Genomic DNA, 15741 nt, shown 5'->3' on the forward strand with positions numbered 1-15741 from the left:
TATCTGTGGGGCTGTGAGAAGCAGCTGGGTGCTTGGTTGAGCACGAGCTTGGAACCCCGGACCATTATTGGAAGGCAGGAGTTCGGCTCTCTCCCGGGACCTGGTTCTTTTCATTTAGCTTCACCCCTCCAAAAGCACTCCCACAGAGGTGTATGGCCGACAGTCATAAGGAACAGGCCTCAGGCCCTAGAGAGATTTACATACTGAGATGCCTGAAGGCCAGAGGGTGGAGCCAATTAAACATTCTTCCCCAGCCCCTCCCCCTCTCTCCCCCCCTATTTAACTCAGGTCTGCCCTGGGTTTCAGGGGGTGCACATCCAGACTCAACCATCACCCATCATGCCAATAAAGCTGTTTTGGAAACCCAAGGACTTTCTCGTGTCATTGGGGCTATGCCTGAGGAACCGTGGAGCCACAGCAGCCATGCCTACAGGCTAGGGTGCTAGAACCTAGGGTAGTTCTCAGCCACCCTACCTACAGCTGTTGCCTCAGCGTTCCCAGCCAACAACTTACAGGTATCAATAGAAAATGAAAGCTTTGGCAGTGCATAAAATAATTCTTCAAAGGAGAATTCAATTCAATTCATTTAACAGTTTCAGTACCTACTATATTGCTGTTGAAGACCACTTGTTGAGGACCACTCCATGCATTCAATGCAGAATGTATTAGTTGAGTTCCCTGGGAAACTAGGAACTCTGAGATGAAGGTGTATTTGGAAGAGCTATTAAAAACACCTACAGAAGTGTGAGGGAAATGTTAAATTATGATACATTTGCACACAATCTCCTGGAGAGCTCCAGAGCTAAGACACCCATTCACAAATTGTCAAAGACACAGGGAACAAACAAGTCCTTGTTCACATTAAACAGTGATTCAATGTGGGCATTGGTTAAAATGAGTTGTATCCTCAGAAAATTTCATTAACTGAAGGCAATTTCTGGAAAGAACTTTAGCTATGAGCCACCAATGGATAACATCTTTGGCAACTGCAAACATAAATCTTCCAGTCCTTAATGGCTGCATCTAATCAGCACATCATAGCATTCATTACTAAGAAATATTTTGGATGATGGAGAAAAGCTGAACACAGTGCAATTTATTTCCCTTTGTTTTTCTTGCATGTGGATGTGCATGTGTGTAACAACTTTATTGGTATATATTTGTATATCACACACTTCATCCTTTATACAATTCAATAGTTTTATGTATATTAACAAATCTGTGAATCTCAATACAATTTTAAAGCATTTTTATACTTCCAAACAAAACCCTGTATTTTTATCTGTCATTCCCTAGACACCTCATCTCCCTCACCCCCTAGGCAACACATTGTTTTCTCTACTGACTTGCTTGTTTTAAAGACTTCATATAACCATGACCAATGTTTAGTATTTTGTGACCAGAATTTCTCATTTAGCATGATGTTTTTTAACTCTGTTCTGTAGTATAAAGCAGTACTTCAGTTTCTTTTTGTTGCCAATGTAGTACATCTAGGCAATGTAACATTATGAATCAACTTTTATCTATTAATGGTTTGTAGAGATTTGTGGGTTTTTTCACTTTGGGGCTATTGTGAATAATGTTGCTATGAACATTAGTGTGCAACTGGTGTTATAGACATATTTGTCATGAGTGTATAGCTAGCATTGGAATTGGTGGGTCATATTATACTTTCATTTAAACACTCGGGGAATTGCCAAACTATTTTCAAAGCAGCTGCATTATTTTTCATTGTCATGAGCAGTGCATTAGGAGTCCTGTTTTATTACATGGTCAACATTTGCTATTATGCCTTTTTGTTAAAGCTATTTTTCTTGATGATTGAATATAATGTAGTATTTCATTATAGATTTTATTTGCAACATAGCTTATTGGTGTTCTATGTTTTTTGCTGAAATAATGACTAACATTGAGTATATTTTTATGTATTTATTGACCATTTGTATGTTTTTGAAAACCTTAGATCTTTTGCTTATTTTTAAAAGTGTATAGTAAGTTTTTATATATTTTCTATATTTATATTGTTATATTTTTTATATACAAGTCCCTTAGCAGACACATGATTTGCAAAATAAAATAGTTTTCTATTGACTTTTCACTTTGTCATTTCCTTGTGTGGGGAGCTGACAGAAGGCTGCTATCATCCTTGCAGCCATCTTGAGCCATATACCCTGACAAGAGACTTGATTACAATAGCCTACAACAGCTGAGCACACTCTGATAACATTTTGTTTTAGATACCCAGGATTTTCCCTTGGGTGTGTGAGACTTAAAGGTGTGTGACTTAAGGGCGTGGCTTAGAGATCAGATTTAGAGACAAGACCTAAGGGCATGACTTAAAGGCGTGACTTAGAGGTGTGGCTTAGAAGTGAGACATATAAAAGAGGCAGACAAAAGAAATTATTATTAAGTATTGGACACTTGGAGTAGGCACTTGAAACTCGAGACAGGCATTAGACATTAGGTATTAGGCACTTGGAGGAAGAACTTGGAATTAGACAGTAGGCACTTGAGACTCGAGGCAGGCAACTATTGTTAGACATTAGGCACTTAGCACTTGGAGAAAGAACTTGGAACTGGGAAAGAGACTAGCAACTGGAACTAGGATTAGGTGCTAGGAACTTAGGACTTGGAACTAGGGACTTGGAGAGAAGAAGAGAGACTGAAGAATAAACGGGATTGAATCACACTCTTTTTGGTTCCTTGTGTTCGTCTTCACTCTCTCTCTTGCTGAACCTCAACCCGTGGACCGGAGCAGCTTGGGGCAGTTTGGGCTCTAACAACTTAGTCCCCAAGGCTTTTTGCAGTGCGGTTCCAACACTGATAGAGCGGTCCCCAACATTTTGGCCCCCAAACGTGAGGTAGAGTGGTTCTCAACATTTTTGGTGCCCAACGTGGGGCAGCTCAGGCCGCAACATCCTGGAAACAAAAAAGAAGTAATTTTGTTAATATACAGATAATCAATGTTTTCTCTTTTGTTGTAAGTTGTTTGGCATCAAATCTAAGAAGCTATTTCCTAACCCAAGGTTCAAAAGAACCTCTTGGATCACAAAATATGATAGAAGGAAAAGAAGAAAGGATTATAATGTTAGATGCAAACATAACTCTGGGCAGAGAAAATCCCAAATTCCATGTGGGAAGCTTTGTTTCAATCCAACTCACAACTTATTTTATGCCCACAATGTTCATTATTTGGAGATAAAGATGCTGTACTGGCTGGTTTTGTGTCAACTTGACACAAGCTAGAGTCATTAGAGAGGAAGGAGCCTCAGCTGAGAAAATGCCTCCATGAGATTCAGCTATAGGGCATTTTCTCAATTAGTGATTAACATAGGAGGGCCCAGCCCATGGTGGGTGGGGCCATCTCTGGGCTGGTGATCTATAAGAGAGCAGGTTGAGCAAGCCAGGGGAAGCAAGCCAGTAAGAAGCACTCCTTCATGGCCACTGCATCAGATCCTGCCTCTAGGTTCCTGTCTGTTTGGGTTTTTCTTCTGATTCCTTTAGTAATGAACAGCAATGTGGAAGCATAAGCTAAATAAACCCTTTCCTCTCCACCTTGCTTTTTGGTTATGATGTTTCATTGTAGCAATAGAAACTCAATGTAAAATGCATAGGTAGATAAGAGAAGATAATTAACAGGTAAATGATAAATAGAAGATAAAAAACCAGATTGATTGACTGAGTAACTAATTCATTAAACAGTTTGTATTAGTTCCATGAGAAAGAGAGTTCCAGGTAAAATGACAGGCTAGATGCTGTATCCCTGTGACCCAGTAAGGAAGAGTCAGTATGAGAAAATATAGACTATCACAAAGAGATGGAATAAAAAGCTTCAACAAATCATAAAAATAGGGAAAGAACAACCTGATAGTATAAGGAAAAAGATGGGCAGCCCACTGAAATATAAACCAAGCTGGATACAGCTCCAGAGCACAGCTCCCCAGTGAGATGAGGGTGGCGTAAGCCTCATCCAAAAGGCAAACCAGGAAACCCTAGTGGAAAATGACTAGCTGGCTCACCCCCAGGACAAGCCAATAGCCTTTAGCAGGCTCAAGACCAACTACAGATTTTGTGAGATATAACAGTAATTCCTCTGAGAGACAGTTCAGTAGCAAATAATAATCAAATTTTGTCACTATGTACGACTCAGATTGCAGTAGCCAGTTTTCTCTCAAGAAATTTGAGCTAACTTGGGAACCTGGGTTTAACCTGTCATGGTCCAACAGTGAAAGATGACCTGGGAGGCATTTTGTAAAGAAAAAACTAAACACTGACAAGCCAAACTTTGCTGGTGGCAGGAAGCTCAGTTCATGTAGTGAAGTACATCCACACTCAGTAACTGACATCAGACCTTATCAACTGAGAATAGCCCTTGAGCTTGAAGTGAGTAGATGAGACAACTTTTAAAACCATCTTTGACTGTTCATTACTATAGCATCTGTGAATACTTGACAACCATATCTACATTCTTCTAATGTGGCAGGGCTATCTGTTCAGAAAATACAAAGGGAAGTCCTCTACCTTTACCCATCTCAGTTCTGTTGTGACTTCCTCAGCTTCTAACAAACTCAAAGACAACAGTCACGCTAGTTAGAATATTAGACATTTCATAGGGTACAGCCTGGGAAGTTTTGAGAGAATGAGAGAATTGCCCAACCTATAGCCTATAAAAGGAAATGAATATAAGCAGTTGAGGCTCCTGATACTAAAAAGAAGGGAAACTACTAAAGCAGATAGCTGTGGAAGACCTTGGGCGCATGTCCCAATATGGGCTCACTGCCAGCATAAACCATACAGAAGCTTTGCAGTTTCATTAGATCCCATAAATAAATAAATAAATAAATAAATAAATAAATAAATAAACAAACAAATAAAGCCTGAGCTATTGGTGTTTTGAAGTGGAAATTCCTGGTTTATTTAGAGACTCAGTTGTGTCATATTATGTTTTTCTGGAAGCTGTCCAATGATAAGGCATGTTTTGCTGTAGTAGACACTTGAGAGGATGTATGATGTTTAGAAAGAATATAAGTATAACCCCATGGAGAGTAGGAGGACACTCTTGCATTGGTTCACCTTGCGATGCTTTACTGGTCTTTGCTGACCTTTGTTTGCTTGTCATCACTTTGTAGAAAGAAACTTGCCAGAGAACTTTTTGTGATATTCCAGCTGCTTCTTGCCACTTCAGCTGACTCATGCCAATTCAGCAAAGCCTCTCAGTTTCTTCTGGATTGAGCTGCTGACTCTGATTTGTATTTGGTGTTTTGGACTGGACTGCTGATATCCTGATAATGAAGATTGGAATTGCCCCAAAGAACTACTACTAAACAGGCCCACATGCCCCATTTCCTATTCACCTTTCACTTCCCCTACCTCTGGGCTAGAAGGGATGTTGAAGCATTTAAGAAGCCTTATTATAGTAGGTTTCAAAAAAATTCTAAGTCTACAGTTCTGTTCAAGAAGTTGTCTCCTGTTCTAATGCATTCAAGGCTTTTCCCTACTTTCTTTTCTAGCAGATTTAGTGTATCTGGTTTTATGTTGAGGTCTTTGATCCACTTGAACTTGAGTTTTGTGCAGGATAATAGATATGAATATATTTGCATTCTTTCACATGCCAACATCTGGTTAGACCTGCGTCGTTTGTTGAACATGCTTTATTTTCTATTGTATAGTTTGGGCTTCTTTGTAAAAAAAAAAAAGTCAGGTGTTTATGTGTGTAGATTTACTTCTGGGTCTTTGATTTGATACCATTGATCACTCCATTGTTTTTATGCCAATATCATGTGGTTTTTATTATTAGTGCTCTGTAGTACAGCTTGAGATTAGGGATGGTTATACCTCCAGAAGTTCTTTTTATTGTATAGGATTTTTTTTTTTTTAGATTTTCTGGGTGTTTTGTTTTTCAATGTGAAGTTGAGTATTGTTTCTTCAAGGTCTATAAAGAATTGTGTTGAAATTTTGATGGCAATTGCATTGAATCTGTAGATTGCTTTTGGTAGAATGGCCATTTTTACTATGTTAATCCTACAGATCCATGAGCATGCAAGATCTTTCCATTTCTGATTCCTTCTTCAATTTCTTTCTGTAAAGAATTGAAGTTCTTCTCATATAGGTCATTCACTTGCTTGGTTAGAGCAAGATATTTTATATTATATACTTAGATATTTTATATTATTTGTGAAGTGTGTTGTTTCCCTTATTTCTTTCTCAGTCTGTTTATAGGAAGGCTGATTTTTGAGGTAATTTGGTCTTCAGTTACTTTGCTGAAGCTGTTTATCAGCTGTAGGAGTTCCTGGTAGAATTTTTTTAAGGTCACATATGTATACTATCACATCTAAGTATAAATGGTGATACTTTGACTTCTTCATTTTCAATTTTTTATATCTGTGATTTCCTTTAGTTGTCTTATTGCTATAACTGAAACTTCCAGTCCTATATAAAAGAGATGCAGAGAGATTAGAAAGCTGCAGGGCATGAGGACTATGATAACAGATGAGCTGGTGAGATAGAGATGTCCAAACCCTGGAAATCTCAAAACTGGAGATCAGCAGGAGTGAAACTAACTCCCTTTCTATTTCTGTGCCTACTCTGAAGCACTAACACAAACCCCGCAACCGTGTGGTCACAGATAGTCAGTCACATAGTTCAGCACCTAGAATTCTTCTCTATGCAAATTGAGTATCACCAGCATCTGAGCCTCAGCCAATAGAATGCATTTACCCCCCAAATCTCATCCCACTTCTCTAGGTTCATATGTCTACATGGAATAAAGCACACAAGTTTTTTTTTTTTTTCACTAAAGATTGTCTGAGATTGGCTGTTTTTTACTGAGCACTTGGGGGAAGACTCTCTTCCCCCAGGTACTCATCATTGATCTTTTGGACCCACCTGCTTGGCCAGGCTTTCTTTGCTTGAAGAGGCTCACATCAGAGTAAAGGCCCCAAGCTGGACCCATAGTTGCCTCCAGACATGGGACTCAGGCCCCATGCCTGCCACTTGAACTTCAATATCCACTTTTAAGAGCTGTAATACTATTTCAGCATTCCCAGCTAGACTGGAATTCTGTGGGGCCCATTCAACTATTGGTTAAATAAAAATGTCTAAGGCCAATTACTAGGGAGAATAGAGAAAGGTGGAGTTTGAGTTACTGGGCTGGGGCCCACAAGTTGGGATCATAAGGGGAGAGACAGGAGAAAGGAGGAAAGAGGAAGAAGACAGAGGGAACAGGCTATCTCCCTTAGACATGATCGACCAAGAGCATGTACTCAAATGTAATGGACCTTAAGGAAAGGCTGGTGGAACAGAAATAACCCAAGAAGACACAAACAACAAGTATTTGGGGAGCCCAGCTGGAAATTAAGAGTGAAGTGATTAGAAAATTAGATTAGAGGTAATCCCCTAGTAATTGTGCAAAAGTTAAATAAATAAACCATAGTCTGAGTCTTATTTATTTGGAAGCTTGTTGGGGATAGGAACAAATATATTAATTTACAGAAAGTCTAGTTTATTAAATACTATTGCAGCTTGCTTCTTGGATTTGTTTGCTTGGAAAATCTTTTTTTCCAGACCTTTACTCAGAGGTAATACTATCTTTGATGCTGAAGTGTGTTTCTTGTATGTAGTAGAATGATGGGTCTTTTTTTTCACATTCATTTTGTTAACCTGTGTCTTTTTACTGGGAAATTCAGTCTATTTATGAATAGACTGGCTTGGGTTAAACCCAAAGCATTTCTATCTAACTATCCTTAGGCTTAGGTCTGAAAGCTCTAGCCTTCATTCAATCTAATCTTCTGCAAGCCTGGACTTTGAAGGCTTCGGCTTCTAGCCTCTATGTGTCAACTTAGACCTATGATGTTTTTACTTCTGAAACTTACTGCTGAATAAACTCACCTTTTCTTGCTCTTTCTGAACTATGGCTGGTTGGTGAAACTCAACTGTTTTGGCTCAAACTTCTCTCTAAGATGACTGATTCAAATACGCTTTTCTTGGCTTCTGACTGAATTGCTCTACCTGGAAAGACTGCATCTGAACTCCATTAACTGAACTGCTCTGATGTTGGGGTCCACACTAGCCCCACGTTGGGGCGGCCCAAATAAATGTTGCAGCCCAGGCAAAATGTTGAGGCCCGGGCCGACCCACGTTTGGGTGGCCTCTGTATTCTGGCCCAAGCTGCTGCTCCAGTCTGAGGGTCAGGGTTCAGCAAGAGTGAGGGTGAGGGCAGACTCAAAGAATGGAGACCAGACAAGGTGTGATTCAATCCCGTTTATTCTTCAGTCTCTCTTCCTCTAAGTGTCTCCTGTCTGATTCTCCCTCTATAGTCTGAATTTCTGATCTGTTCTGTCTCTGCCTTTTATATGTCTCACTTCTAAGCCACGCCTCTAAGTTACACCTTTAATCATGCCCTTAGGTCTTGTCTCTAACTCTGATCTCTATACTTCTAAGTCATACTCTTAAGTCACACACCTTTAATCTCACACACCTTTAATCTCACGCACCTTTAATCTCAAGGTATCTAAACCAAGATTATCAGAGTGTGCTCAGCTGTTGTAGGCTATTGTAATCCAAATCTCATGTCAGGGTATATGGCTCAAGATGGCTGCAAAGCTGATAGCCGCTTTCTGCTAAAAGTCGGCCCCCAACACTCTGAACTTAACTGTTCTAATCTAAACTAAGTTCAATTGCACTCAACGGCACTGAACTGAACTGAGATGAGCTGAACTGAACTCTACTGTCTCTCCCTTTACTGCTCTTAAATAGCCCCTTTTTCCTGTCCTCCTAAAAGTTGGTATCTCTGACTCATTCTATCAAATTTTCTCTGATTTGTTACTTATCTCTCAATTAGTTGTCATTGTTCAGGATCAAAGGTATATATGAAAGGTGTGTCTGTATTCTATCCTGATCATACAATAATCCAGGGCATGTCTACATTCTAGTCGGATCCATAGACATAGAATATTTTTGAATATAATCTCTTGTCAGAGCAGACATGTTGCTGGATTAAAATTTCTCTACAATTCTGTAAACTTCTTCTTCTTCTTCTTCTTTTTTTTTTTTTTGTTTTTTTGAGACAGGGTTTCTCTGTGTAGCCCTGGCTGTCCTGGAACTCCCTTTGCAGACCAGGCTGTCCTCAAACACAGAAATCCACCTGCCTCTGCCTCCCAAGTGCTGGTATTAAAGGTGTGTGCCACCACTGCCTGGCTTCTGTAAACTTCTCGGACATTTATAGACATTTCTTTGTTTAGGTTAGGAAAATTTTCATTTATGATTTTCTGGAAAATATTTTCTGGGCCTTTGAGCTGGGAATATTCTTTTCTTATTTCTCTATTATTCTTAGGTTTGGCCTTTTCATAGTGTCCCAGATTTTCTAGATGTTTTGTGTCATGAATTTTTTAGATTTAACATTTTCTTTAACTGTCATATCAATTTTTTCTACTGTATCATCTATGCCCAAGATTCCCTTTTCTATCTCTTCTATTCTGTTGGTGTCTGTAGCTCCTGTTAGTTTACCTAGATTTTCAATCTCCAGGATTTTCACAGTTTGTATTTTCTTTATTGCTTTTATTTCCATTTTTAGGTCTCAAACAGTTTTATTCATTTCCTTAACCTGTTTGGTTATATTTTCCTCTATTTTTAAGGGATTTATTAATTTTTTCTTTAGGGGCCTCTATCAATTTCATAAGATTGGGTTTAAGGTCATTTTCTTGTGCTTCAGCTGTGTTGGAATAGCCAGGTCTTTCTGTAGTAAGATAGCTGGGCTTTGCTGGTGCTATATTGTCCTGACTGTTATTGATTGTGTTCTTATGCTGGCTGTTAACCATCTGGGTTTTGTAGTTATTATAGGTTTAGATGCTAATTTCTGAGTTTATCTTTGTTGGATGGGTGGTTTTATTTTTCTTCTTGTCTTAGTGGCTTTGGGTTCTGGTGGCCAGGGGTTCAGGTCTAGTATGGTGTCTGTACCAGGGTTTTTGTGGCTTGCATGGACTCTGGGGTTTTGGGTGCTAATCTTGCCTCTGGGTTCCCTAGAAACAGTGTGGCTTTTAGCCTCTGGTGCATTTGTGGCCTCTGGAAAAGCAGGCAGAGTTGTGGTCTAGAAAATGGAGCACAAGAGTTGATATGCAGTGTAGTTTAAAGCTGTTGGGAATGATTTAAGGAGAGTTGGAAAACACAGGCTTTGAGGTGGAGTCTTATCTAGTATACCTGATACTGGTGGGCCTCCAGGAAAGCAGGCAGATTTGTGGGCTGGAAAAAAAAACAAAAAAATAGGTTATATTTAATATATTATTATTACAGTTTTCTGTCTCCCCTTAAAACCTGATGTACTATCCAGCTCCTCTCATAGTATCCAAATATACACCATTTCTTTATCTTTATCTCCTTAGAAAACCAACAGGCATATAAATAATAATAATAATAATAATAATAATAATAATAATAATAATAATAATATAAAAACAAACAAGAAAAATGAACCAAAGAAAAAGCATAAAAATATATGTATATTTATACTCACTGGAATCCTATCAAAAGTAAAACTGAAAGCCATAATACATACCAAAAGGGACTGTAAGGTTAAAAATATGCCCTGTCAAAACCTTATGAGACAAAGTATCTCAAAAAATGCCACTGAAACTATTTTGTGTTGACCCTTTACTGTTGGGTATAGGTTCTGCCTGTAATAGTAGTTTGTATCCTCAGTGAGACTCCATTGGAGAGAACTAATTTTTCATTTGTGAGTAGTTATCATTGGACATACATTCTGGTTTATGGATAGAGACAAGTATCCACTTCTCATCTCAGTGCTGGGACACCATCTGGCACAGACACATACAGGTCTTGTATAGGCTGCCACAGTCTCCATGGGTTCATATGTTAGTCATCTTATGTTTAGAAGCCCTTGTTTCCTTGGTATCCTCCATCTCTTCTGGATCTTACAACCTTCCAACTTCTCTTCTGCAGTGACCCTGAGAGGAGTGATATGATGGAGACATCCAGTTTAGGATTGAGTGTGTCTAGGTCTGTTCCCATTTACTGTAGGAGGAAGCCTTTCTCATGATGGCTGAGAAAGGCACTGATTTGTGAATACAGTAGAATGTCATTAGGAATCATTCTATGGCTAAGATCATGTAGCAGAATAGTAGCATTTAATTTTTCTCTAATCCCAGACTTTCTAGTCTCAAGTTCTTGGCCACCAAAGCAGTGTTGGGAATGAATTTCCTCTCATGGAATAGCCTTTAAATCAAATCAGATCTTGGTTGTTTCTTTCCACAAGCTTTGCACCATTACTACAGTACTGCATCTTTAGGCAGGTTACCATTGTATTCCGAAGGCTTTGTGGCTGGGTTACTGTTAACCTCTTTCCTTTGGTAGCATGCAAAGTACACCCTAGTGCCATGAACTCTAGTTCTCATGGATAAAGGCTCTAGATAGGCATCAACTTGATTTCTCCATGTTCAGTGAGTTGTGTAGGTGTTATCTTTATCAATAGGGCTTTACTGTCAGTTTGGGTGGGTTGGGGAACAACCAATAGTCTTGGCAATAACCTCAGTTGTTTGTGAGTTCCTCTGAGCCAATAACACATTCCTGGAAAAGTTTCTATTGTATTAGGTTTCCATTTGACTCTTCAAATGGCCCTTAGTTTTAGGTACCCCTCCCCATATTACCTCATTTCCTCCTCTCTTCCATCCCCCTTCTCATTTGCTCCTTTTTGTTCCTCTTGTCCTCCCAACCCACCCTTGTCATCCACACATAATTATCTTATTTCCCCTTCCTAAGGTGGCTCATCCTTTCCTCCTTTTCCCTTTTTCTATACATAAACTCTGTGGTTATACAGATTGTAGCTTGCTTATAGAAGATTTAATAGCTAACATTTATATACAATGGAATATGTACCAAATTTGTCTTTTTTTTGGATCTAGGTTAACTTACTCAGCATGATTTTTTTTCTAGCTCCATTTATTTACCTGTGAATGTCATGATTTCTTTCTTTTTTTTTTTTTTTTTTTTGTTTTTTTGTTTTTTTTTGTTTTTTTTCAAGACAGAGTTTCTGTGTGTAGCTCTGGATATCCTGGAACTCACTTTGTAGACCAGGCTGGCCTTGAACTCAGAAATCCACCTGCCTCTGCCTCCCAAGTGCTGGGATTAAAGGCATGTGCCACCACTGCCCGGCAAATGTCATGATTTCATTTTAAACACCCTAGTAATATTTCATTATACAAATATACCATATTTTTCTTTTATTCATTCATGTGTTGAGAGACATCTAGGTTGTGTGCAATTTCTGGCTATTATGAATACAGAGCAGTGATAACATGGTTGAACATGTATCTCTGTGGTAAGATGAAGTATTCTTTGTGAGTTAAGTTTTCTATTGCTGTGATGAATCATGGTGACCAAAAAGCAAGTTGGGGAGGAAATTGTTTATTTGGCTTTCACTTTCATATTGCTGTTTGTCATTGAAGGATGTCAGGTCAGGAACTTAAACAGGGCATGCTCCATTTGGCTTGCTCAGTCTGCTTTTTTATAGCACCTAGGACCATCAGCCCAGGGATGGAACACAATAGAGCTCTCCTCCATCAGTCACTAATAAAGAAAATACCTTATAGACAGATCTAAAGGAGACATCTTCTCAAACGAGGTTTCCTCCTTTCACATAACTAGTTTGTCTGTCAAGTTGACATAGGATCAGTTAGCACTTTGCCCAAGAGTGGTAAAGCTGGATCTTGAGGTAGATTGATTCTCAGCTTCCAGAGAAACTGCTACAGTGCTTTCCTTAGTAACTGTACAAGTTTTTCGATATACCACCAATGGAAGAATGTTCTACATAACACCTTCACCAGCGATGAGCTGTCATTTGTGTTATTGATCTTTACCATTATGACAAGTGTAAGATGAAATCTCAAAGTTGTTTTGACTTGCATTTCCATGATAACTAAGAATGTTGAATATTTCTCTAAGTGTTTCCCAGCCATTTGTGTTTTCTCTTTTGAGAATTCTCTGTTTAGAACTATATTCTATTTCTTGATTGTATTGTTTGTTTCCTTGATATCTACTTTTTTGAGTTCTTTATATATATTTCCATGTTACTCCTGTATGAAATATGTAGTTGGTAAAAATCTTTTCCCATTCTGTGGGCTGCTGCTTTGTCTGAATTATATTGTTCTTTGTTGTATGGAACCTTTTCAGTTTTATTAAGTCCCATTTATTAATTATTGATCATAGTGCCTGTGTTAACAATGTTCTGTTCAAAGTGTGTTTTTCTGTTGAGACTTATTGTCTGTTATTTCTCACATCTAGACAATGAGTTTGAGATGATTGTAATTTTAGGTGCTGATACTGACTGTTCTTGTCTTTGTTGGGTGTTCTGTTCATTGGTGTCTGTTGTTCTCTCTGGTTCTTAGGAGAGTGTGGTGGCTGTAGGTTGCCTGGTAGGGAGTGCTTCTGAGATCCTGCCAGGTGTGGCCACTGGAGGTCTCAGGTAAAGTAGTAGAATATATTTTACTGCTCTAGGTATTTGGAGCTCACACTAAGGACTGGGGATGGGCTATAAGGGATTGATGGGCTAAGATAATCCAGTGGAAAATGAAGAGCTGGCTGTGCCACTAGGACCTACATAAACCAATTTAAATGGGAGAAGAAGTGAAGGAGAACCCATAGCAGATGGTGTACTACAAAGCTGAATGTAATACTTATCTTAAAACAAGTGTCATGTCTTAGATACAAAGATTTAGCTAAAGGAATAATGTAGATGCAATTTCTTTTTGTTCAAATCAATGTATTAAAATAAAAATCATACAAAAATAACTGGAAACATCTGAGAAAACATATGTATCACAACATGAGAAACATAATATTTTAGGCACCTGTTTTTCTCAGACAACGTGTTTTATAGAGCCAATAGTTTTGCTTTAGACTTTCTGCTTTGAGTGGTAAAATAGTGATTTAATACACTTAAAAGGCTAAAATACTTTTTCCTTTTTTAGGTTTGAAATTGTCCTTCTTGCATACTGTTCTTTAATTTTTGTATAATCACTATTATGAGATGCAATATTTTGGTATTCACTTATAGTAACCGTTTGATTATACAGCACAATGGAAATGTTCAACTTTTCATTTCTTTTTGACAATAATTTCTTTGCAAGCAATTTTTATTTACCTGAAACCAGATTTTACTCCCAATTCATGACTGTAGATGACATCCATTTATATCCCTTTAGGATGAGAAATTTACTTTCATTTTATGAAGGGCATAAGGACTTTAAAATGAAGAGATTTAGGAAATCTCTTCTTGAGAAATCTCTTCTTGATAATCTTCCAGATAATTTAATCTATTGATAGTTTCTTTTGAAAGATTATGAAAGTTCAGATGAAAGAAGTACATGTTTAACTCTAAGAATTTACTGGTGTGCATCTCTATATTAGGACTGAGAAGTCATTTTTGGTAGCAAATAGTACTATACTTTTAAAAGATGTTCAGCTTTGGTCATTTCGCTAGTGACAAAACTATCGAACTTCTGGTCCCTGTCAAAGGCACTAAAATGAAGCAGCAGGTAATTTTTTTTCTTTAAATCATAAGAGGCAAGTGTTCTTAAAGTAGCACTCATTCCATGTTTCTGAGTTTGAATAACTATGATAATTCATACAAAATGCTAAGCTATTGGCTATAATGTTAAAAAATAATAAATTTTGTTTTTCCTTCCTAGTCTTGCTCCCAGAAATATGACTCTAAGACTAATTATTTATTATTAAAGACCTAGACCATAAGCTTTGGCTCATTCTCTGAGTAGTTCATAACTTATTTAACCCATTCAAAAATTTCCCTATCATGTGGTTAATTATCTCTCTTCAGTACCAGCCTGATTCTCTCTCTGTTTATCTCCCTTAGTTCATCTACATGCTGGTTTGTCTCTCTGAGTCTCTCTTTTATTTTTTTACTATTTCCCAGAATCCCCTCTCTTCCTGCCTGTGTCCCACCACCTATTTCCTGCCTCAGCTCATTGGCCATTGACCTATTTATTGACAGGTGATTCTTAGAAGAGATTTTGTCTACATCATAACATACACAAGACCTGGTGCAGATCCACACAGGCCCCATGATTGTCCCTTTAGTGTCTATAAGCTCCTGTGATCCCTGCTTAATTGATTCAATGGGCCATGTTCTACAGGTGCTCTCCATACCCTCTGACTCCAATCTTTTCTATTCCTCTTCTGCAGGGTTCCTCAATCTTTGAGGGGAAGGACATGATAGAGTTCATTTTAGACTTGTTTCCTCACATATTGTCATGTTGCAGCCTTCTGTATCTACTTACAGCTGCTCCTGGAGATGATGACTGGACAAGGCACCAATATATGAGTATAGCAGAATATCATTAGAAATGCTTTTTTTTTTTTGATTTTTTTAAATTTTTAAACATCTTTTTATGCCCCGGCCCGCGGGGATTCGACGAGACCTTAGGGAAGGGGGCGAACGAATGAAAGGACAAGAGACACAAAGAATGAGAGCAAGTCTGGGTTCTGATCAAGCTCTGAAACTTTAATTTTGGGGGCAGGTTATAAAGACACAGCAAACCGGGAAGTTTGGGTGAGGGTCATTGCTTAGGGCCATCCTACTATGGAATCCTTATTGCCCTAGACCACCCCACTGTCATAACCTTATTGCCCTAGACCATCCCACTGTCATAGCTAGCTCCAAGGAAATGCCAGACGTTCTTTAGGTTCCTGGGACCTGAGACCTGTGAATGTCCTTTC

The sequence above is a fragment of the Arvicanthis niloticus genome, chromosome 18, assembly GCF_011762505.2.
Source record: "Arvicanthis niloticus isolate mArvNil1 chromosome 18, mArvNil1.pat.X, whole genome shotgun sequence".
Taxonomy (NCBI): domain Eukaryota; kingdom Metazoa; phylum Chordata; class Mammalia; order Rodentia; family Muridae; genus Arvicanthis; species Arvicanthis niloticus.